The following is a 22,896-nucleotide window of genomic DNA, read 5'->3' as shown; positions in this document are numbered from 1 at the left end:
ACATCATTCTTGTTACTGGAGAGACAGATGAATCAGGAAAATGTGGACCTTGCCTGGACTGGATCTCAAAGCACAGGAGGCAAACATGTTACAAAATAACTCTGGCCCTATGTGTTGTTTGTATCATAGCTGTCTAGAGGGGACCATACTTATGGGAAGAAAGAAGTATTCCTAAGAACAGAGGACTGTTGAGCCCATGTTGGGTGTTGGAGAAGGAAGACGCAGATGACGCTCATGTACACACATCTATATGTCATGTGTTCTTTTAGTTGAGAGGATTTTCTTTGTGCATAGGACAGAGGCTTACACAGACCTGCGATTTCTCAAAGGGTGTTGTAGCAATAATAACAACAATGTTGCGCCATCTTTGACTGTATCTTACATGCCAGGAAGCCAGAGGCCTCACAGTGCCAGCCCTCCTAGCCGCAACATGCATTCATAATTCCGCAGGCATATGCAAAGATCATCACTTTCAGCACTTTTTACATGTGCGCTATGGTACAAAGGACATATGACAGAAGGAAGCTAAAGCCCCAACCTAGTCATGCTTTGTGGGAATGTAGTTATTGCTCGTTGCCTTGAGCCTAGAGTAGAAGAGACAGCTAACATCTGCAGTATGTATTGAAACTCTTCAGGCTCACTAGTGTTTTGACCATTTGAGATTAACTAAAAAGTCCGTGTAAAGTAGTCCATGTGCATCCACAATAAATATAGGGAAATTATGTCACTCGTAAGCCAGAGAACAGAGAGGCTCATCCATACCCAGCTGTGGAACCTCTGCAATTTCTCTAATACATTGCAGCCTTCCTTGGATGTCATTGATGTTGTTTAATATCAAACTTTTAAATACAAATGTATTACACTTTATTTATTTTTGGTATGCATATGTTATTACTTTTCTATTGCTATGGTAAGAGCATCACGACCAAGGTAACTTATGGGAGAAAGAGACTTTGGGTTCTTACAGTTTTAGGGGTAGAGTCCATGATGATGGATCAAAGGCACAAGGCTGCAGGAGCAGAAAGCTGGAAGCTGGATACACAGAGAGCAAATTCAAAAAGGCAAGCGCCTTTAAACTCTCAACCCTCACCTCCAGTGATATATTTATTCCAAAGGTCACACCTGCTAGACCTCTCAAGCAGCCATTAAACTATGACCAAGTGTTCAAATGTCTGAGGCTATGAGGGACATTCTCACTGTGTCTATGTATGTGTGTATATGGACAAGATTTAGTTCTCTTCTATACTGTGGGTCTTGGGGATTGGACTCATGTCTTCAGGCTTGGTAGTGGATCCATTTACCATCTAAGAGACTCAATATTTTCCATTTTCATTAAAATACCTTGGAATTCTTAATAGTATGGAAATTCAAAGGGCAATTTTGTTTTCTTCCAAGTGACTAGAGAATAAATATTTCTGGCTTGGAACACTACATTCTTGGTACCTGGTGCTTGGCCTCATAGCAGCTCCTTTCTCTAGGTACTGTAACCACTATATGGGAGTCATAAATCACTTTTCTCTTTAGCAACTACTATGAGGCCTAATCCCTATGTTAACAAGCTTTCTATTGTTAAGCCACCTGACTCCCAATGACAGTATCAACTCTTGAGTATGCGCTTTTCCTCATGTTTTTACACAACTTACAATAACTCTGTCTTTAGCCAATATTTGTTTGTATGATGATAGTACAACCCTGAGTTTCTCTGAAGAGAATGGATCTACAATACTTCTTAAATGTGTAAGTGTTGAATGAAACTAACTCACAAAAGAAGGTTTAATATTTTCCCATACTTACCCAAATAATAAGTAACAGAGCCAAGCCTCTGATTTGCTGGTATTGCAAATTGGTATATAGTCAGATTGGTATACTGCATGGCGATACTCATCAGTATTTGCTGTCCAGTTTTGGAAAAGTCACTGAATCTCTATGTGTCCTAGTTTTCCTTCTTGAAGCAATAATACTTACTTTGAAGAATATTCATACTGTTTATGATGAGGAACAAAAGAATGGAATTAAAATAAAGTGTTGGTACAGGGTTGAGTCAAAGCTAATACTTAACAAAAGACTTCTGGTATGAACAATGAAATGTGTTATACTGTGGTTTTTGATAGATTCACAATAGTTGAAATTATAATATATGTGTATTAAATAAAAGCAATTCTAATACTCATCGTATTTTCACAATCATATCCATTATTTTCTCCTATTCATGTAGTCACTCAAATGAAATTTACATTTATTAATTGTTTGATTTTTTTTTGTGATTTTACTACAGGAAACTGTAGCTACAAATCTGTTACTTACCATTTCTTTTACCCAGAGAAAAATACAGCCTTCATATATTTAAATTTTGCTTATATTGTCTTACTGTAATTTAGGGGGCGTCGTGCAGGCAGGTTGGTCTGTAAGGATGGATTCATTTTTTCTTACACCTATTGTATACATATTCTATAGTTTATTTATGTATTGTCTGCGCAAGGGAAATTTGGGTTGCTTCCAATATTTCCTTTGTTCTATTTTGTATTTAGTCATTTTTTTTGAGGTTGCAACCATAGCTACGTGTATCATGTATCTCTGGCCCACATTAGTAAACATGTGATAGTATTTGGATTAGTAATTTTTACCCTACTGTTTGCTATTTTTTGACTTCTAGATGTTTCTATATTTTTCTCTAATGAATACAGTTTATACTTTTCTCCTTAGCAGCAGCTTTTACATGTCTGCCAACTGTATGGCTGTAGAATGATTTCTTACTGCCATTTTCATCTGTATTTCCTAGATTTAAAGATCTGTTACATTCATTCATTTATTTATTGAACTGTAAACTAAGTTTTATTTAATTGTACATATATGAAAAATATAGATTTCAGTAATATTTGTAGTTTCAGGCATCCACTAGGGCCTGAAATATATCCTCATGGGTAAAGGGTCAGGGGACTACTGTACTATGTAAGCTAATCAGAGCCACTGTCTGACTTATGGTGCATGAAGAGTTTGCCACTGCGCAGTTAGCAAGGAAGGCCTGGAATGTAGTCAGTCACTGGGTCAAAGGAGGAGGGAGTGAATATCTTCCTGAGGGGATTCAGTTTATACACCGGTTGGGTGTAAAATGTGTAATTCTCAAAAGGCAGGGATTGTATTGGGTTATTAGAGATCTTCTAACAAAATGTAGCAGACCAAATAGAAACTAATTTCCTAGTGATTCTGAAAACTAAAAGCCCAAGATCAAGGTGTCAGTACTTTCAATTTCTTCTGAGGACTTCCTCTCCTTGACTTTCAGGCAGCTTTTTTACTGTGTCTCTTATGCTCTCTCTCTCTCTCTCTCTCTCTCTCTCTCTCTCTCTCTCTCTCTCTCTCTCTCTCTCCCTCCCTCCCTCCCTCCCTCCCTCTCTCTCTCTCTCTCTCTCTCTCTCTCTCTCTATCTCTCTATCTCCGCCCCCCCTCTATCTCTCTGTCCTTGGTGTCTATTTAAGTCTCCAAATTTCCTTGTCAAGTCTGACAGCAGTTACTCTGGAGGAGGGCTCTCACTCAAGTGGCCTCATTTAATGGAGTCATGGCTTTAAAATGTCTCCAAACTTAGTCACATGCTCAAGGACCAGGGGCTGCAACTCATGGATTCTGGAGAACCTAACTGAGCCTCTAGCCGGGTGACTGCAGAAGAGGGAGAAGTGGGCCAAGGTGAGTGACAGAGCCGGCTTAGACAAGGGAAGGCTTTGGATACCAGGCCTGGTTTTACACCTTAGGGCTTATAGGTGCCTGTTTCTGGTTTTGGCTTGGAACAGCTCATTGGAAAGCTTCCTCTCGTCCATGCTCCACCCATTCTGGGAGGCATGTGACCCCAAATCCTATATATGATTTTGTACAAAATACATGGCATGACATTATAAGACAAGGGGCCTCCAAAGATGACATTGAGTTCATTGTGTGTTGCCTATCTACTGCAAGATGTGAAGTCTACCCTCAAGAAGAGCTTGGTTTCAAGCCTATGCCCCCTAACGGCGGCTCCTGAAGCCACACCCCACGTAAATGTCAGCTTTGTCTCTCTGCCTGTGTGGCCTAGCTGGGTGGCTCTCGATGCTTATCAGAAACTTTCTAGAAACTTCCATTTAACAGACATGGCTGCACTAAGCCCAAATAGAGTTTTATGCACATAGAGAGGTAGAGAAAAATCAAGGGTCAGACTTCTGCCCTTAGGAACCTCTCCATGTTTCAAGAGGCCCAAGGTCCCCCTCACGGTTGCCCCGGGCTTCACATTTACCTCCCTCTGTCACAGTGCTCACTGTTTTCTTTCTCTAAAATGAAGGTCAGGCTAACACCACTAAAAGCCTGGCCCTTCAGATGCCTTTATATTCTGAAACCCAGAGGACGTGGTGATGGGAGAAGACATTTCCTCTCTGGCTGGAGACACCCCAACTCCATCTCTCAGGCAGAGTGAGAAGGTTTGGGCAATTGTTTTCTGGATGCTGGGGCTCGGGTATGGGTAAGGGATGGGGTGGGTGGGATAGGATGGACAGAGATGTGTATTGTCTGGTTTTCTTTTTTGTCCCTTTTCCCTTTTATTGCTTTTTTTTTTCAAACCACAAACTTTTAAAATCATTTTTTGAAAATTGCATACTTTTAAAAATCATTATTAATATTTCTTCTTCTTCTTCTACTTATAGTTCTTATCCACCTTTCCTCACATCTGGATCCGCCCCCTTTCTGTCTCTCATTATAAAACAAGTAGGCTTCTAAGTGATAATAATAAAATAACAAAAATACAATATAATAAGATAAAACAAAAACTAACACATTAAAATGGGATAAAACAAAACAAAATGGAAACAAGGAAAAGAACCTAAGAAAAGTTACACAAAACAAACAAAGATGCAACCCATCTAGTGCAGACTAGTGCAGGCTCTGTGGATGCTGCCACAGTCTCTGTGAGTTCATATGTGCCTCAGTCTTGTTGATTTTCAGGGCCTTGTGTTCTTTGTGTTCTCTATCCTTTTGGGATCTTACATGTTTTCCCACCATTTTTTCTCTTCCTTGGGGTTCCCTGAGCCCTGAGGGGAGGATCTGATGGAGACATCCCATGTAGGACTGCCTGAAAATTTCAAGATTTCCTTGTTTCTAATAGCTGAGTAGTATTCCATTGTGCAAATATACCACAAATTCTTTACCTATTCTTTGGTCGAGGGACATCTAGGTTGTTTCCAGTTTTTGCCTATTATAAGTAAAGCTGCTGCCAGGTGTGGTGGCGCACACCTTTAATCCCAGCACTTGGGAGGCAGAGGCAGGCGGAATCGCTGTGAGTTCGAGGCCAGCCTGGTCTACAAAGCGAGTCCAGGGCAGCCAAGGCTACACAGAGAGACCCTGTCTCAAAAAAAAAAAAAAAACAAAAAACAAAAAAAAAAAAGTAAAGCTGCTATGAACATAGTTGAGCAAATGTCCTTGTATGGTAGAGCCTCTTTTGGGTATGTGCACAGGGTCTTGAGGTAGCATTTTTCCCAGTTTTCTGAGAAAATGGCAGATTGATTTCCAAAGTGGTTGTAAACGTCTGAACTCCCACCAACAATGGAGGTGTGTTCCCCTCTCCCCACATCCTCACCAGCATGTGCTGTCATTTGAGTTTTGGATCTTAGCCATTCTGATGAGTGTAAGATGGATTTGTATTTCCCCAATGACTAAGGACATTAAGCATTTCTTTAAATGTTTCATGCCATTCAATATTCCTCTGTTGATAATTCTCTGGTTAGCTCTGTACCCTATTTTTAAATCGGATTATTTGGTTTGCTGGTGTTTAATTTCTTGAGTCTTTATATGTTTTAGATATTAGCCCTCTGTTAGACACAGTGACAGATCTCTTCCCAGTCTGTAGGCTGTCATTTTGTTCTGTTGACAGTGTCCTTTGCCTTGCAGAAGCTTTTCAGTTTCATGAGGTCCCATTTGTTAATTGTTGATCTGAGAGTCTGAGCTGCTGACATTCTGTTCAGGAAGTTGCCTCCTATACCAATGAGTTCAACACTCTTCCCCACTTTTTCTTCTAACAGATTTAGTGTGTCTGGTGTTATATTGAGATCTTTAATGCACTTGGACTTCAGTTTTGCACAGGGTGATAAATAAGGGTCTATTTGCATTGCTCTACATGTAGATATCTAGTTAGACCATCACCATTTGTTGAAGAATTTGACAAAATGAAAACATTCTATCAAAATAAGTTGGTGGCAGGGAGCTTACTGTATGGGCCATTATTATTTGTGGAATGTATTCACATATTCATTCATTATATATTTCCATGTGGTTTTAAACATAGCCAACAGCCAGTAGTAAAATATTAGCCAGCACTACAACCATTCAAATTCTCTCAGATTAAAAATCTTTATTTATTAAATGAAGCATCCAACATATAAGCACAATACTAGAAAATTATAGTTTCATGTTTGTGCCTATTCCACACTAGAGTAAAACACTTGAAGGCTATCGACCAGAGCTGGACATACCCTGGGTGGTGCTGTGTCTGTGTAGTTATTAGTATCCTAGCTTGATGTGCACAGTCACGTTTGCTTTTGTCAGACTGCCCCTCTAGTTCTTCTTCCATTTTTTTTTTTAAAACTACGAATGCCTTCCTCTTGCTAGGCTGGAGACCATAGTTAATCCTGTTATATTTATTCACAACGGATGAGTCAATAGATGCTCGGTCCTTGTCACTACTATTGATAACCGCACTCTATCTGTGAACTGTTTCTTACAGAGAGATTATGAGAAAGTATTTAAGATTTTAAGATGGATTATAGATTATATAATAGGCACCTCCATGTATCTTCTATCTTGCTTAAGGAGAAACACCTAGGGAACACCCTTGAGGACCCCCTGTTCCTCTCTAATTCCATTCTTCTTTTCCCCTCCAAATCTAGGCACTAAGCCTAAAGGAATCATTCCAAGATTATACTGCTGGACGTGGGCTTTGTAGCTTGTTCCTCATACTCTTAAATATATAAACATAACAACCCTGCTTTATATATTCTCAAATCATTAGGCTGCATATTTTAGATCATTTTTATGTTTTAGGTTTATAAAATTACTGAGCAGAAAGAAACCTCCTCTGATTATGGCTCACAATTAGATAATATACTTTTGTTGGTCTTTTCTGCATTTCTGTGAAGACCAGGGCCTTTGCATTGGCGGTTTTACAACTGATAACTGAAATTGGGTAAGTTCCTCAACAGTGTGGCAGTGTAGTCCTCCCGAGGCTCTCCTTCACTAGGCACAGTGCTTGATACAAAACGTCTGTTGAATTGATTGAAGTACAAACAGTTGCATTTCAGATACAACATCAGTAGAGAAAGCTCTTTGTGGCTCCCCACAAAGAACAGGCCGGACCGTTAAATAACTCTCTGTCAGAAAAAAAAAAAAAAGGAGACTGGACTCAAGTGTAGCCAGCAGAGATACGGTCCTCCGACTGTGACAGGCAAGGACAAGATTGTCATTCGTCACCAGGAGTAATGTTCTCAAGGCAACAGTGCTTGCCACTCAGACGTTCATAAGCTGGGGACTGCCTCTGTTTACCTCCTGAGAGCACTTTGGATAATGAACCATGAAAGCCTGCTATGCCACAGCACTATGCAATAAGTTTTCATTTGCTACTAGTCAGCTTCTGGGATCAAGGACAGTTAAACACGTAACCCACTCATGCATGTTATTTTAAAGGCACATTTTAAAGTTATAAATACGGTACATTGAGTTAATGAGGTATGTTCTTTTGGTGACAAATATTTACATTCCACATATGCCAGTCGATGTCAGGCCTGTACCCGTTTCCTTTCCGTCCTTTTCTCAGGAGGCTGGGATGCAGATGGAAGAGGCCCTTGTGTCTGGGACACATTCACCCATCAGGGAGGCGAACGAGTTTTTTGCGAACCAGACTGGTGATGTAGCTTGTGGCAGCTACACTCTGTGGGAAGAAGATTTGAAATGTATCAAACAGCTTGGATTGACTCATTACCGCTTCTCTCTTTCCTGGTCACGTCTGTTACCTGATGGGACGACAGGTTTCGTCAACCAGAAAGGCAAGTGTTTCTTAAAAATAGAAGGTTGCGGCTTTAATTCAAGGTTATTGCTGCAGCCTGGCATAATTAATCCAGCATGCTGTTCTGAAGGGTAGCTTTGAAATCGCAAGTTTTCAGAGTGATTATGGGATAATATTTTGAAATGGGTTTGCCTTAGCTTGCCTAGTAATATTTTTGTTCTCCTGAGCTGTTGGGCTCCTCTTTGGAGGAAGGAGGGATAAATGAATATGAAGAAGTCTGGAATAGGGTTTTGTTTGTGTAAGATATTATCTGAGGGAAGGTCAGCTTCCAAAAGCTGCTGTCCTACACCCTTTTTTTGCTTGTTTGTGTTTTAGACTACTTTTTAAGTTGTGTCACCCAGGAGGAATTATGAAAGCCCCAAAGAACCCAAAAGGTTTGGAGTATTTCAACTGCACTGCACGAGCATACGGCTTCACCCCTACATCCCTGGAGCTCACGTAGTTGGGATGAACTGGGAAGCACCAGCTACATCCTATACTCTATATAACAGTTTTTCTTGGCATCAGCTTCTCCAAGAACAAAAGGAACACTATAAAAGTTTACACTTCAGAGAAGTACTAAGAATTTCGTGGAATAATTTTGTGCTTCACATAGCACCCAACATATCATAAACATTTATTAAATGCTAGCTGTTCTTGTAACACATAAATAAAAGAAGCATTAACTTCTCTATTAGATGCCTTACTTAGACATTTTTTAACACTCATTTTTTTTCTCATTCTCAAACCAATAAGGAAGGCATCATGATCATATTTTATAGGTGGGAATGTTCAACTCCGCGCATTTGGTAAATATATTTGAAATCTCAACTTAAATTATATCTACACTTAATACAAATAGACTTGGAAACCTGGCCTAGGGACCAAATCTGGCCCACCACCTGTTTTTGTGAATAAAGTTTTACTGGAACATAGCCATGCCCATTCATTACACGTCATCTATGGTTGCTACCCTACTGCAATGGCGAGAGTTAGTAGTTGGGGTGGAGACCATATGGCCTACAAAGTCCAAGATATTAACGATCTGGTTCTTTGCAGGAAAAGTTTGCCAACCCCATATTCCACAACATATGGCTCCTAAATTCACACTCTTTATTACTACTCGGTCCTGGAATGGAGTTCATACAACTCCTAGAAGTACTAGATGAAGCAAATGAAGTGCGCAGTGTACATTTTAGGGAACGTCTCCGAAATACAGGATGGACAGTTGTATGACCTGAAAGTAGCTCTTCTTCCTACATCCCCAAACTCTCCACACTCCCAGAGCCTTTATGTTGGCATGGGAATTCTTATAGGAATCCCTTATAGGAAAAAAAACCCCACTCTGCTAGTGCCTGACTATCCTTGGGAACTTGCAGTGTTTGTCTCGAACAAGGCTGGGTGATCTCTTCCTTGGGAAACGTATGCACAGCACAGAAGCTTACATGAAGCTCTAGTCCTTAGGGTGCCCCCTCCCTGCAACCAGTGCTGCCCCTGAAGAGGGACTATCCAAGATAAGTAGGCTCATTGATGAATTCAACAGATATTAACCAAAAAAGGGGCCTGTTGGTTGAATGTAGAATTATTGCACATCACTGATTATTTTATTTTTGGCTTTGAACAAGAAGTGATGTATTATCTGGTTCAAAGATAAATCCATAATTTTTTATCTTGCTCACGCAACATCTTTATTTTTTCTTTGTGCCATGATGCCTCAGACTCTGACAGTTGACTCTGAGTGAGTGCAATGTCTTGCTTCTTTCCTCTTACTGTTTGCCAGTTGCCTTTGCAGCTATTAGCCTTCGCCCTTGATCAACACCTTCCCAGCCCTCTCCTGTTAATCATTCTCAACAATGACTTTTTAAAATATATTTTATTAATGTATTCATATTACATCTCAATTGTTATCCCATCCCTTGTACCCTCTCATTCCTCCCTCCCTCCCATTTTCCCCGTATTCCCTTCCCCTATGACTGTGACTGAGGGGGACCTCCTCCCCCTGTATATGCTCATAGGGTATCAAGTCTCTTCTTGGTAGCCTGCTATCCTTCCTCTGAGTGCCCCCAGGCCTCCCCGTCCAGGGGACATGGTCAAATACGGGGCACCAGAGTTTGTGTGATAGTCAGACCTCACTCTCCACTCAGATGAGAAGAACAAGGACTTTCTGACACACACACACACTGACAGATCTGCCTGCTTTCTCCATTTCTGTCCTCCAGTCTTTCCTACAAATACAATCATCTCAACTTTCCTTAAACTTGGTCTCCATCATACTAGGCTGGATCATCTCCTGCTAAAGCAGAGAAAGATTAAAAAAACATATTTCATTCTTTCAAGGCTCAATATGGAGCATTCTTCTCTTTCTATCATTCTAGGTTCTATTTGACTCAGTTTTAACTCATTTCTGAAGACCTCTAAGCTGCGATTTCATCTTACACATGTGAATACAATTTCCCAAACACATAAGCCACCACTTATTAAAAATACTATGCACTTTTCACATTGGAAGGAATTTGGTGACACTTTTCCTCATTCTTCGAATGTCCCTTCCTTAATCACTAGTTACACCTGTCCAAGGCTGAGCACAAATGCTACTTTTGCTCTAAAATCTTTATCTGTTCTAAGACAGAAAATATCTCAATATCTATCTATCTATCTATCTATCTATCTATCTATCTACCACCTATCTGTCTGTCTATCATCTGTTGTTCTGTCTGTCTAGTATCTATATTAATCAATCAAGCTATCATTTATTATCTCTATCATCTATCTATTTATCATTTCATAGCATTTTGAAAAGCTCATTGGGTATTTATCACCCTCTTTACTATTAGTGTTGTGAGCACATTGCATTTCATTCCCCTCAGATTATACTGAGTATGACTTATGCCTAAAAGACTGTGCTGTATACTCACAACACAGAAAGAGGGGAATCCCTTGAATTGCTTGCAGTGTGAAGAAGAGATAATTCTGTCTGCAGAGCCCTAGTGTACTGCCTTCCAAAGAGGGGTTCAGTAAATAATCCCTTAATTTATTTAGGTCTATAATCATAAAGACCACCGAGTACAGTGATGATCTTTTTTATTGAGTGTGTAGTACATGTCAGTCATTGTGCCAAATGTGGTACTCTCTCTTGCAATTTCTTGTTCTTAGTATGTCTATGAGTGAGAGACATCCCTAACATGGGCTACAGGTACAAAGCTGGGTGCAAAATTTCCAGGATGAGATTTACATATGACTGAGTTCAACCTCGATCTGACATAAAAATCCTAGCGCTCAGTATTAAGTGCATCAAAAGCCATGCAAAACCACTTGAAGTCTGGAATGATTATCAATGAAGTAGATGTTCCATGCTACCAAGACTTTTTCCATTGAAGTTTCTGTGGACTTTTTGGTGAGCTTCCATTTGGATGGTGAAGAACAAAGTGGTAGTAACATTAAGAAATGCAGCCACCACAGGCTTGTAAGACTCCTCCAGTATCCCCTCTTTGGAGCTTTAGAATCCTGAGATCTCTTACTGAGGGCTTTGCAGCTAAACTTGCATCATAAGCAGAAGTGAATGTGTGTGTGTGAAGCGCCCCTCATCATCTTGGCTTATCATATTTTATGAGGATATTTGTGTATTTTGCTACAGATAAAACTGACCCAGACCCACTGTGGGTGTTGGGTATTGTATGACACACGCTCTGCCTTTCCTTTCTAAAATGACCACATTCTGAAGATACTCTCTATCCAGACTTATTTACTTACTCTGTGTTGTGCAGAGGCACCAGTGTGTGTGTGTGCATGTGTGTGTGTGTGTGTGTGTGTGTGTGTGTGTGTGTGTGAGAGAGAGAGAGAGAGAGAGAGAGAGACAGACAGACAGACAGACAGACAGACAGACAGAGGGGGGTACGTGCGGTTGCACACGCATGCACACATACACATGTATGTGAATTCTTGTAGAACCCAGAAGGGAGGCTTTGCATGACTTTCCTCAAGCTCATTCCCCGTTACTTTTAAACAGGGTTCCTTTTTGGCCCAGAACTTGTCAAGTAATCCAGACTGGCTGGGCTAGCCAGTGAACTTCAGGAATTTTCTGTCTCTGTCCCATTAGCTCTCACATTACAAGCCCACTTCACTATACTCCACTTTAAAAAATATGACTTCTGGGGACTGGACTCAGGTTCTCCAGCTTACAAGACAATCACTGTATAGATGGAGCAATCTCCCTAGTTTCTCCTGCCCTTTACCAAAGTTTTTAGCTAAAGGACTGTGGAGCTGTAGCACTGGGCCACATGTTGAGAATCAGCTTAACACATACAGAAGTTTGTGGACACAGTGTGAGCAAGCGATCCAAGAGCACAGAGGCAGAGACACTGCAGCACGGAGGCAGAGGCACAAAGGTTGTTGGAGTCAGTGAAGTGATCTGGGGGTAGTGAGGACAGATGTGCGAAGCGCACACGATGATCATCTGGACACCACATGGAGCTCTTTTTGGTTTAGCCGCAGACATAGCTGACTAACAGTATAGACTTTCTCCTGAACAAGAGGGTATGGGAAGTGCTTATGGGAGGCAGGAATTCCCTGAGAAGTTGCTCATTCTTGTGCAGAGATATGTTGAAGAGATTGAAATGGTTTAAGCTAAGAAAGGCCATTGTGTGTCTCCCACCACCTTGCTTAACCATTTTTCTCAAAGAAAATGTGACAAATTAAAACAAAACAAAACAAAAAAACCTTTTACTATCTTTATCCAGTGCAGGAACACACTTTATTTATTTATTTATTTATTTATTTATTTATTTATTTATTTATTACTCTTTTCTATTAATGTATTTATAGTACATCTCAATTGTTATCCCATCCCTTGTTTTGTCCCATTCCTCCCTCCCTGCCGCTTTCATCCTATTCCCCTCCCCTATGTCTGTGACGGTGGGGGACCACTTCCCCCTCTATATGATCATAGGGTATCAAGTCTCTTGTTGATAGCCTGTTATCTTTCCTCTGAGTGCCCCCAGGCCTCCCCATCAAGGGGACGTGGTCAAATATGGGGCACCAGAGATCATGTGAAAGTTAGACCCCACTTTCCACTCAACTGTGGAGAATGTCCTGTTCATTGGCTAGATCTAGGTAGGGACTCAATGTTTACTGCACGTATTGTCCTTGGTTGGTGCCATACTTTGAGCGGAACCCCTGGGTCTCTGTTTCTGTGTCAATGTGTCTCTACTCTTTGTCTCGGCTACTCCTCTCCCCTCTGTGTGTGTATGCTTCACTACCCATCCCAAAGTTGATTATGGGACATTCGGAACCTTGTACAATTCTTTGTTCTCAAACTGGCAGAATATTTTTACAACATAAGATTGTGGCACGCCTTTTCTTTTTCAGATGTCAAGTTTTCAAGGTTTAACAAGAAAAGAATGAGCTGGCGACTGAAATCACATAGCTCTGTATTTTTTTATTTTATTTTTTTTAGCTGTCCAAGTGCATTTTCATATCTGCCACAAATGTAGGTTTTATGGGATTACTGGGAGACACAAGTTTTGGAAAGAAAGAGAGAAAATGTGAACATACATGTAGAAATGCTTGTTCACTTTGAGACTTCAAGTATAAGAGTAGCTGGTAAGAAAGAGTCACGTAAAATTAACTAACTCACACTTGTCTTGCATTTCATGTTCAGCCTAACTGCAGGCTGAGTAACATCTCCTTCCACGCAAACACGCCCTTGTCTTGAATTTTAGACATCTCAAAGACATTACTTTAAATGGCAAGAGAAACTTTACAGGTGTCATTAAGGATAGGGAGATGAGATTATCTTGGATGCGCTCTGTGGGGCTGTATTGTAATCACGTGGCTTAGCGAAGGAGGGAGGATGGGTGACTGCAGTCAGACAGCACGTAAGGATTGAGACAGATTGGGGAGGACAGATGAGGTGAAGACAAAGAAAGAGCCGGCAATGAAGGCGTGCAGAGGACCCCTACCACCCACACAAAGCAGGGAAGCGGACAGTACATGAGCGCTTGCTAGAGGAAGGCAACTCTATTGCTATCTTGACCTAACCCTCTTTAAAAACTATTTGGATTTCTGGCCTCCAGAGCTGTAGGACAATGTGTGTGTCATTTGTTACAGCAGGAGCAGAGAACTAAAACAGTTCTTGGACCACTCAATAAACCGGGGGTATGAGTCTAGAGGTGTGAATCAAAAAGAGTTAGCACGAATCTGACAGAGCTTGGACATGTGACCAAAGCAAATTCTGTTAATTTGGCCTGCCTACTTCTCAGCCCCCTCCCTTCTTCGGCCCTTCCTCTTTCTCGTTCTTTTTCCTTCCTCCCTCCCCCTCCATTCCTTCTTTTCTTCTCCTTTCCCTCCCATCCGCCCTTTCTGTGTTTCTGGAAGCGTGCTTTCGGAAAGTTCTAGTCGTCTGTCTTCTCTTATAGCAGAGCTTCCCTATTTCTCTGTTCTGTGTAACCCTCTTCTCCTCCCAGTCACTGCTGATAGGACAAAGGAAAAAGCCCACCCATCCCCTGAGGTGAATGATTTCTGTGGCCCTGTTGAAGGAGATGGCTTTGCCCAGTTGGCTATCTCTCTTAAGGAAGTCTGGATTTGATCAACTGAGAGGATTGATTCTGCTGGTAGATTGTGCAGGGATCTGAGGTACTGTGGGCAGATGCCTTTGCAAGACCACGGCAGAGGTAAATGGATCATGTAGAGCCAACTGGTTCCGAAATGGAGGAAAGGAACAGGCATATTAAGATGAGATAAGCCAGTATGTGAGCCTCTCCTGTGAGACAAAGCATGTGAGTTCCCATTGCAGTTAATTTTTGTCACTAGGTATATGATATTATTCCTGTATGTCAAGCAATGTCTACTTTACCATACTAGCCCTACCACCCAACTGCCCCATACGACCTTTGTATATGAGTTAGCCTGAGAAGGTTTATATTTCCACATTTCAAAACTTCTCCAAGTTTTCAAAAATGAAACAAACAGAAATGTGGGGCCTGGAGAGATGGCTTGGTGCTTAAGAGCACTGGCTGTTCTTCTAAAGGAACTGGTCAATTCCTAGCATCCCCATGGCAACTCAGAACTGTTTGTAACTCCAATTCCAGGGGACCTGACATCTTCATACAGACACACATGTAGGCAAAACACCAATGCACATAAAACAGAAATAAATAAATCATTAAACTAGAAATGTGTTGTTGACTAGGAGAGAAACTTGTAGAAGTTTTACTTCTTCAAAGAGACAACGTTGTCCTAAAAATCTGAAACATAACAGAGTCCAAATGACCTTTCAATTTCAGGACCCTCAGGTTGATAAAAGTCAATCACTTGAGCACATGGAAGGCTAGTTGTTACAAAACTTTACCAGTCTTATTGATAAGACCAAACACTTTCAATAGTATGATCTTATCCAGTTCTTATAATAGCCGCGAGGTGGCACTGTTAGCATCTCTCTTTCACAAATGAGGACTGTAGGCATGCAGAGGTCAAGTGATTCATCCAAGTTCCTTTGACTGTTTTGTCTGAATATGTTGCTCTGCCCTTAGGATCAATTGGGGATACAACTCAGTGGTAGAATGCTTGCCTAGTGTTCACAAAACTTTAGTTTCAATCCTTGCCTACGCACATGCACACACACACACACACACACACACATACACACACACACACGTCACAGAAAAGTTGTAAAAGTCTCATTATATCATCAAGTAAACTGTATAAAGCTGAAGTAAGAAAGGTACTCCATTCTGGGATATTACATCTAAATTATGTAACAGAGCATGAATTCCTAAACACATAAAATGTGTTTAATGCCAACTCATGATTATCATGTGGCTTGAATTAAAATTGATTGGATACCATTAAAGATTCCTCATAAAAGGATAATAAAAACGATCAGATATTATGACCAGGTCTGAGTAGGTAGAAGTTGAGGCTAATGAAAAGTCACATTTTCCTAGTTCAGGAACATCTGTAAAGAGGAGAGATGATATGTTGTAGTGGGAAAAACTCAGACGCGGTGTGGGACTAAATAATGTCTATTCTACTTGATAATACCCCAGCTCTCTTGACACCAAATATCATGTGTGTAATAGGAGTAAAAGTGCTCCTCTCTTAGTGCTAAAATGAAACAAAAGTGCTTGCCATCTAATACATATATGGTATGGATTCAATGAAAGAAGCTCATTTGCAAGGCAACCCAATGAAAAAAGTTCACTGGAAGGAGCTTGAAACTTACCAATACTAAGATTGGTGTAGTCTATCACCTTAGCTATCCCAGTTATAAACTGGGAAATGGGGATTTATATTGGACCAGAGATGGGTTTGGAACACATTTTTATTGAGAAAGAAAAGGAAAGCTTTTACCCAAATCAACCAGCACCTGCTCAACTGCTTAAACCTTCTCATGTCAAGGTCTTTACATCAACTGCATTTGCAGTCGACTTTGGCTCTATAAGGGATATACTAACTTATTTCAGGGCATCTTTGGGAATAGAAGGAATTAATCTACTCCAGTTACAAACGGATGTGTTCCCCAGACATGGAGGTCTTATACATGACTCATGTTATTTTCCTCTTCTGGTTAAAAATACTCAGACAGTTCAGCAACAGTATGGTGCACAATGTGGTTTCTACATGCCCTGCTTTCTTCTCCCCATTCTCCTTTCTTCCGATGAGGTATGAACCCTCTATACACTGAACTCTCAGTTCCCAGAAAAAGCGCCTCTTTTAAGACAGTGCCTATATAAACACTGGCCAGACAGCATATGAAAATAAAACTCTGGCCCACATGAGAAACCCAGACAGCTAAACCACAACCTCTGTAGCTGCCTGCCCAGAATAGTCAAGGTTAGCTAACAACATCCACCCTCTGACTGCACCTAACTCAAGCCAATCAGAGAAAACAAAATCTGCTCCTCAAACCAACCACACAAGACATTCACTTGAATTCAGCCGCCTTCCAGCGGCCTGCACCAGCAACTCTGGTTAGAGCATGCCTGAAGCCTTCTGCTCTGCCCCTGTCTCCTGAGTGTCCTTGAGTACATGCCAAACTGAATGATGGTGGTTGACTTCCTTCCTATAGCAAACTCAGTAAATTGCCTGTTTTCATCTTTGGATGGTTTTCATGTCTGTATCTCCTTGGTTGTTCTGGACATTTGTTTCTTTTTCTCTTTATGGAACATTTTGTTCCCATTGCTTTATGATGATCATTTGAATTTATCTAACAGTAACAATGAAATTGATTAGTAGAATGACATATCACCTGTACTGAGCGCTTACTTATGTGTTAAGAAATGTTATTATGATGTTCAGTGTATCAGCTAATTAAACCCCCACACGATAATTTGCTGAAGTAGATTTCTAGTGTTATAGGTGAGTAAAAATAACCCAGGAAGATCTGGTAACCCAAGATCATGGAACAAGTAGGTGACAGAGTGTCCATGGACTTTATATAGGCTGGTGCAAATAGTTCAGAATTAAATCCATTATGGTATATTGCTTTTAGAGCATGCTTGCAGATGCCCTAAGGTTAAGGCGGGTATGATTTAACTTATTTTAAAATAAAATGCTAAACATTATCTGTACTATGTAGTCTTATTATCTCCACCTGTTTGTTAGTGTATCTGTATTATCTGTAGAGTTCTTAGTAAGTTTCCTGAGGAAGAGGGTCATGCTTACCTTCCTAAGTGTCTATGAGCAGCATATGATTGCTTTTCTACTAATAATATACACTTAAGCGATGAACGAGGAGATGACTGAACAGCAGAAGTCTGTTTCTATATTCACCAAGTTAGAAATGAAAAGGAACTTCCTTGTCAGTGTGCCTTTAATGCAATTATACATATGCTTTTTACACCATTTCTCTAGAAACCTCTTAACCCAGGACAGCTTTTCTTCTCTAAGCCCTTTCCTTCTTTTAAACCTAGAGCCAGGCACAGTACTACCATCACCCTCTCTAAAGGGTCACTTTCAAGATAAGAGTCATTGTATGAGACTTGTGCCAGTACTTTCCTGGCTGTTTTATCTTTTATCCACTTTCTGGGATACATGTTGAACTTTTTTAGATTATTGAAAAAGGCTATCACCCTGTTGCTGACACTGACCTCAATGTACTTAGATTAAATAGTTCCAAGTATTTGGGACCATAGGTGTGTCCTACCATACTTGTTTTTTGATGCTAAACTTTTTGTACACTCAGTAGGTTTCTTTGCCTAGACTTGTAAGATGATTAGGCTGGCCAAAGAACCAAGGCAGTCATTTGACTTGCTTTATGTAATTTCTAATACTACTGAGATCCATTAATTGAATAGATCGCTATTATTTACTGAACTTCCGGTAGGGTTCCAGGGTTTGGAAATTAAGAGGCAAATTGCACATCCACCTCACATAGAGCTTGCATTCCTATGGAGTTGATTTCAATAAATACAAAAATAGCATAATGTTAGGTGGCACAACTTCCTCAATTGTATCTGTTTAGAACAGTTATCTTCTCATCGTGCCCCCCACCTCACCACCACTTTCTTTTTTTTCCCCACAGCTAGTACTTTATTCAGATAGCAGTCTCATTGCCCATAGTCCAAGAACACTCAAAAAAGAACTCACAATCACATGTCAAAAATTGGTCTTTAAACATCATAGCCAACAATGCCACATTTGCCTATGATCTCTCTGACATAAAACCACATCCATACCTCAGTGGCCACTAAGCCATTCAGCACAGCTTCCATAACTGTAAGCTGTTTGAAAGCTACCAGTTTTAACACTTTGAATTATCATTTTTTATTTTTATCTAATTAATTTATTCAGATTACAACTCAATTGTTATCCCATCATTTGTATCCTCCTGTTCCTCCCTCCCTCCGTCTTTCACCCTATTCCCTTCCCCTAGGCTATGATCGAGGGGAACCTCCTCCCCGACATCACTTTCTGATTACCCTGTCTTCTCTGCTGTTTTCCATGCGTCTTCCCAACCTTTCATTGATCAACTTGAATATATCATACACCTTAATTTGAATAAGACTCATCCCGATAACAGTCTCATAAAACGTGTTGACAATATACTAAAAATAACTTTTTGTTTTTTACATTTTATTTTCCCAGAAATCGACTACTACAACAAGACCACAGATGACTTGATAAGGAATGGGATGACGCCCATAGTGGTCATCTAGCACATTGATTTGTTTTAGGCTTTAGACAATCTAGGAGGTTGGTTGTCCGAAGCAATTGTTGAAGCTTTTGACAAATATGCTTGGTTTTGCTTCAGGACCTTTGGAGACCGAGTGAAGCAGTGCTGCGCCATTAACGAGCCAGATATTCTTGCTCTTTTGGCCCATGACATGGGTATCTTTGCTCCTGGTGTGCCTCATTTTGTGACTGGGGCCTACCACATGGCTCATAATTTGATTAAAGCTCACACCAGATCTTGGCATAGCTATGATTCTTTATTCCAAAAAAGGGTCATGTGTCCCTATCATTATTTTTTTGTTGGTTAGAACTAGCAGGACCCAATTCAGAGCTTGACCAGGAAGCTACTAAGAGGGCCATCAATTTCCAGTTTGATTTCTTGGCTAAGCCCATATTTGTTGATGGTGATTATTCTGAAGTTGTCAAATCCCAGGTTGCTTCTGTGAGTAAAAAGCAAGGCTATTCATCATCACGTCTTCCAGGATTCACAGAAGAAGAGAAGAAAATGAAATGATCAAAGGCACTGCTGATTTTGTTGCTGTTCAATATTATACAACCCGCTTAGTCAGGCACCAGGGGAATAAGAAGGGAGAACTTGGCTTCCTTCAGGCTGTGGAGATTCAGTTTTTTTCCCAGTCCATCCTGGAAAAATATAGGTTGGTTCTATGTGGTGCCATGGGGAATATGTAAACTATGGAAATATATTAAGGTAAATGAGTGATTTGTTTGTGTCTATGTGTACACAAATACAAAAGGACACAGGGCAGTCATATTTACTCATGTGTACAGAAACAAAAAGGGATGAGTTTAGGTCTTAGTTTGCCCAGTTTTTGACTTGGAAGAAAAGACTAAGACTTGAGTTAGTTGAAGTTACCTAGCTGGCTTTTAAACAACATTTGTTGTTAAGTTCTGTTGTGGACTTATGAGCAATTTGGGCATATTTTTCAAGCTGGTGTCACTGCTGTAGGTAGAAAAGGCATTTAATTGAAAGGGAGCTGAATGTTTTCTGCCTCGCCCTTATGCTGGTAGCTCAAATTACAATAGCAAGATACCAGTTTTCTGGACTCCTCCTGTGGCAGATATAGAATGTACCCACACACGGGACCAAGGGGTTAAGGAGCAGTGACAATCAGCAGATGCTGATGGAAAGAAAGATATTTCTGTCTTCTCATTATGTTAAGAGTCATTTGACTGTCTTCATGGACATTTTCACAGTTTTGCTTTTCCATTGTTAGTCATAAAAGGTCAGTGTGTGGAAAATTAAGTTAATAGGGTCAGTGCAATTTGATGAAAACTAGTTTTGGGGTTGTAGCTTTCAGAAGATAGAGGGTAATGCACCTGATTTTATGAGCTATCTTTTTTTTTTTAAACATCTGTTTGGAATGAAACTTCTGTTCTCTTGTCCTAGGATACATATAATAACCCTATAATTTACATCACTGAGAATGGATTTCCCCAGTGTGACCCCCCATCTCTTGATGACACTCAGCATTGGGAGTATTTCAGGCAGACATTTCAGGAACTATTCAAAGGTACCATTTGAAATGATGAAAGATCAATTGTGCAAACTTAATATAATTTTCCCATGTGCTTATTTGCATTCCACAAAGGCCATTGATTTTTGAAAGCTGAAATTCATGTAAATTAGTGTAAAGCCGTGTAATTAGGAGAGGGGAGAACAGGTATTTAGAAGAGAGGAAGCTGAGGATTAGGCCCAGCTTCTACTCTGATGAAACTGAATAACGAAAAAGCAACTGTCTTCAGCATTTCCCGAATTATAAGTGAAGGTAACAAGAATAGAATGGTGGGAAAAATCATTAAATGTCATAAAACGTCAACACTGCTCAGGCATAGCATACTCATTTGCATATTTTGATATTCTAACTATCAAAAATGAGTTGACAGGATTTACAAGGTTCTCAGTCTAGCATTTGAGCTACGATTAAGAAGCCAGGTTAGAAACAGAGATATGTGAACTGCCTTCTAGTGATGATGATGCCAAGTCTTCCAAGACAATACTTTAATATTTGATAATAAATGATGAGTCATAATTATGAATTAATAACATGCATTACTAATTAGCCTGCCACCTTGTCTTGCCTCCTTCAGAGTTTCTTAAAATAACGTTGTTTAGAACATTGTCACTGCCTCAGTTTTATTTCTTCTTCCTATAAAGGAGTCACAGCTGGACAATCTAACACAAAATGAGACTGCAATTTCCTTTTTTCAATTTTAACAGCCATATTTACTTATTATGATTCCATTGAAAAGTCCTGGAGTTAGTCTTTACAACACCGCTCAGGAAACACCTGAAAGGAATCCTACAATGTGATATCAAGGGGTATATTTCTAAAACCTGGCATTTATTGAGTGATCCCTCACTGAGGCCTAGAGCTTCTTGGTAGACAACAATCAGATTCCTACAATCTAACCAGAGCAAAAGATTTTTTTGAAAAATGTCATTCAAAATGTGTTATTTTTTTGGAGTGAGAATTCACTTCTGAAATTAGAGGGAAATCTCTGTTTCTCTGAGATTCCTCTGTACTCCTTTCTATGAATGAGTCTGGCATATTGTTAACCTGTTGAAGCTCTGAGGTTTCATCCTGTAGGAGAGGTAGGCTGTCAAGTAGATTTGTGGGTACTTTACTAGTTACTCTCATGATGTTGCTGTGACAAAACATTGGAAGAAAGAACTCTGAAAATGGAGAGTGTATTTTAAATCACAGTTTAGCTTAGGAGTTTACAGCCTTCAACACTTGCTTGTTTGATCTTATGTTCTTGAGCCAGATGTCAAGACAATGGGCCTGTACTGTTGAGGAGAATGGCCGGCTCCATGGCCAACCAGAATTAGAGAAAGGGGATCATGGTGCCCTCTGACTTTCTACTTTCTTCCCGGATATTACTCCACTCCGGCGTATGGGGTGGTTCCCCCTCCCTCATTAAAATTGGGTCTTCTCATGAACCCTTGGATAATTCCCTCATAGGCACCCCCAAAGGTGTGCTTCAGTTGCCTTGATGAATCTAAGGAAGTGAAGCCAACAATGAAGATTATCCCTCACAGGGGTAAATGACTTGTTTAACATTAGTCTATGCACGTTTGGGAAAAGGGACAAAATAGGAATGAATCTTTTTATTTTTATGTTTTTTATATATATATAGTAGGCCTCTGGGAGGATATGAGAGGGACTAGACAACACTCCTAGTAGAGGGAAGAGAACACCAACCCATCCACAAAAACTTTGATCAAAACTTACCCTGCCTACAAGACATGCAGGGATAAAAATAGAAGAGATAAAGCAGAGATTAAGGGAATGTCCAACCAATGCCTGGCCCAACCCAAGACACCATGGGAGAGAGCCAACCCTTGACACCACTAATGATACTCTGCTATGCTTGAAGACAGGAGCCTATAAGAGTTACTCTCTGAGAGGCTCCACCCAGCAGTGCTTTGAAACAGATCCTGAGACTCATAACCAAACACTGGGCCAAGCACAGAAAAGTGGGGCAAAGGATAAAAGGACAAAAAAGGATAAAAAGATCCAGAAGGAGACCAACAAAGACAACTAACCAGGTCCCAGAGGGTCCTGTAGACTCTGAAGCACCAACCAAGGACCATGCATGGACTGTATCTAGGTCCTTTACATAGATGTAACCGATGGGCAGCTCAGGCTTCATGTGGG

The 22,896-nt window shown here is 40.4% G+C and overlaps 1 pseudogene across 1 annotated transcript in view; it reads left to right on the top strand.

Moving 5' to 3' along the window:
* The window catches only part of LOC311606438 (cytosolic beta-glucosidase-like), a 35,859-nt pseudogene extending 15,011 nt beyond the window's left edge, over positions 1-20,848 (top strand). Inside the window, exons 2-4 of the transcript in view lie at positions 7,820-8,048; positions 19,130-19,925; positions 20,625-20,848. The product of the transcript in view is annotated as a cytosolic beta-glucosidase-like (transcript). The remainder of the gene's footprint in view (positions 1-7,819; positions 8,049-19,129; positions 19,926-20,624) is intronic.
* The last annotated feature ends 2,048 nt before the right edge of the window (positions 20,849-22,896 follow it).

The sequence above is a fragment of the Acomys minous genome (assembly GCF_964271855.1).
Source record: "Acomys minous genome assembly, chromosome: 10".
Lineage (NCBI taxonomy): Eukaryota > Metazoa > Chordata > Mammalia > Rodentia > Muridae > Acomys > Acomys minous.
Note: the sequence above shows the minus strand (reverse complement) of the source record. Positions and strands in the feature narration are given on the sequence as shown.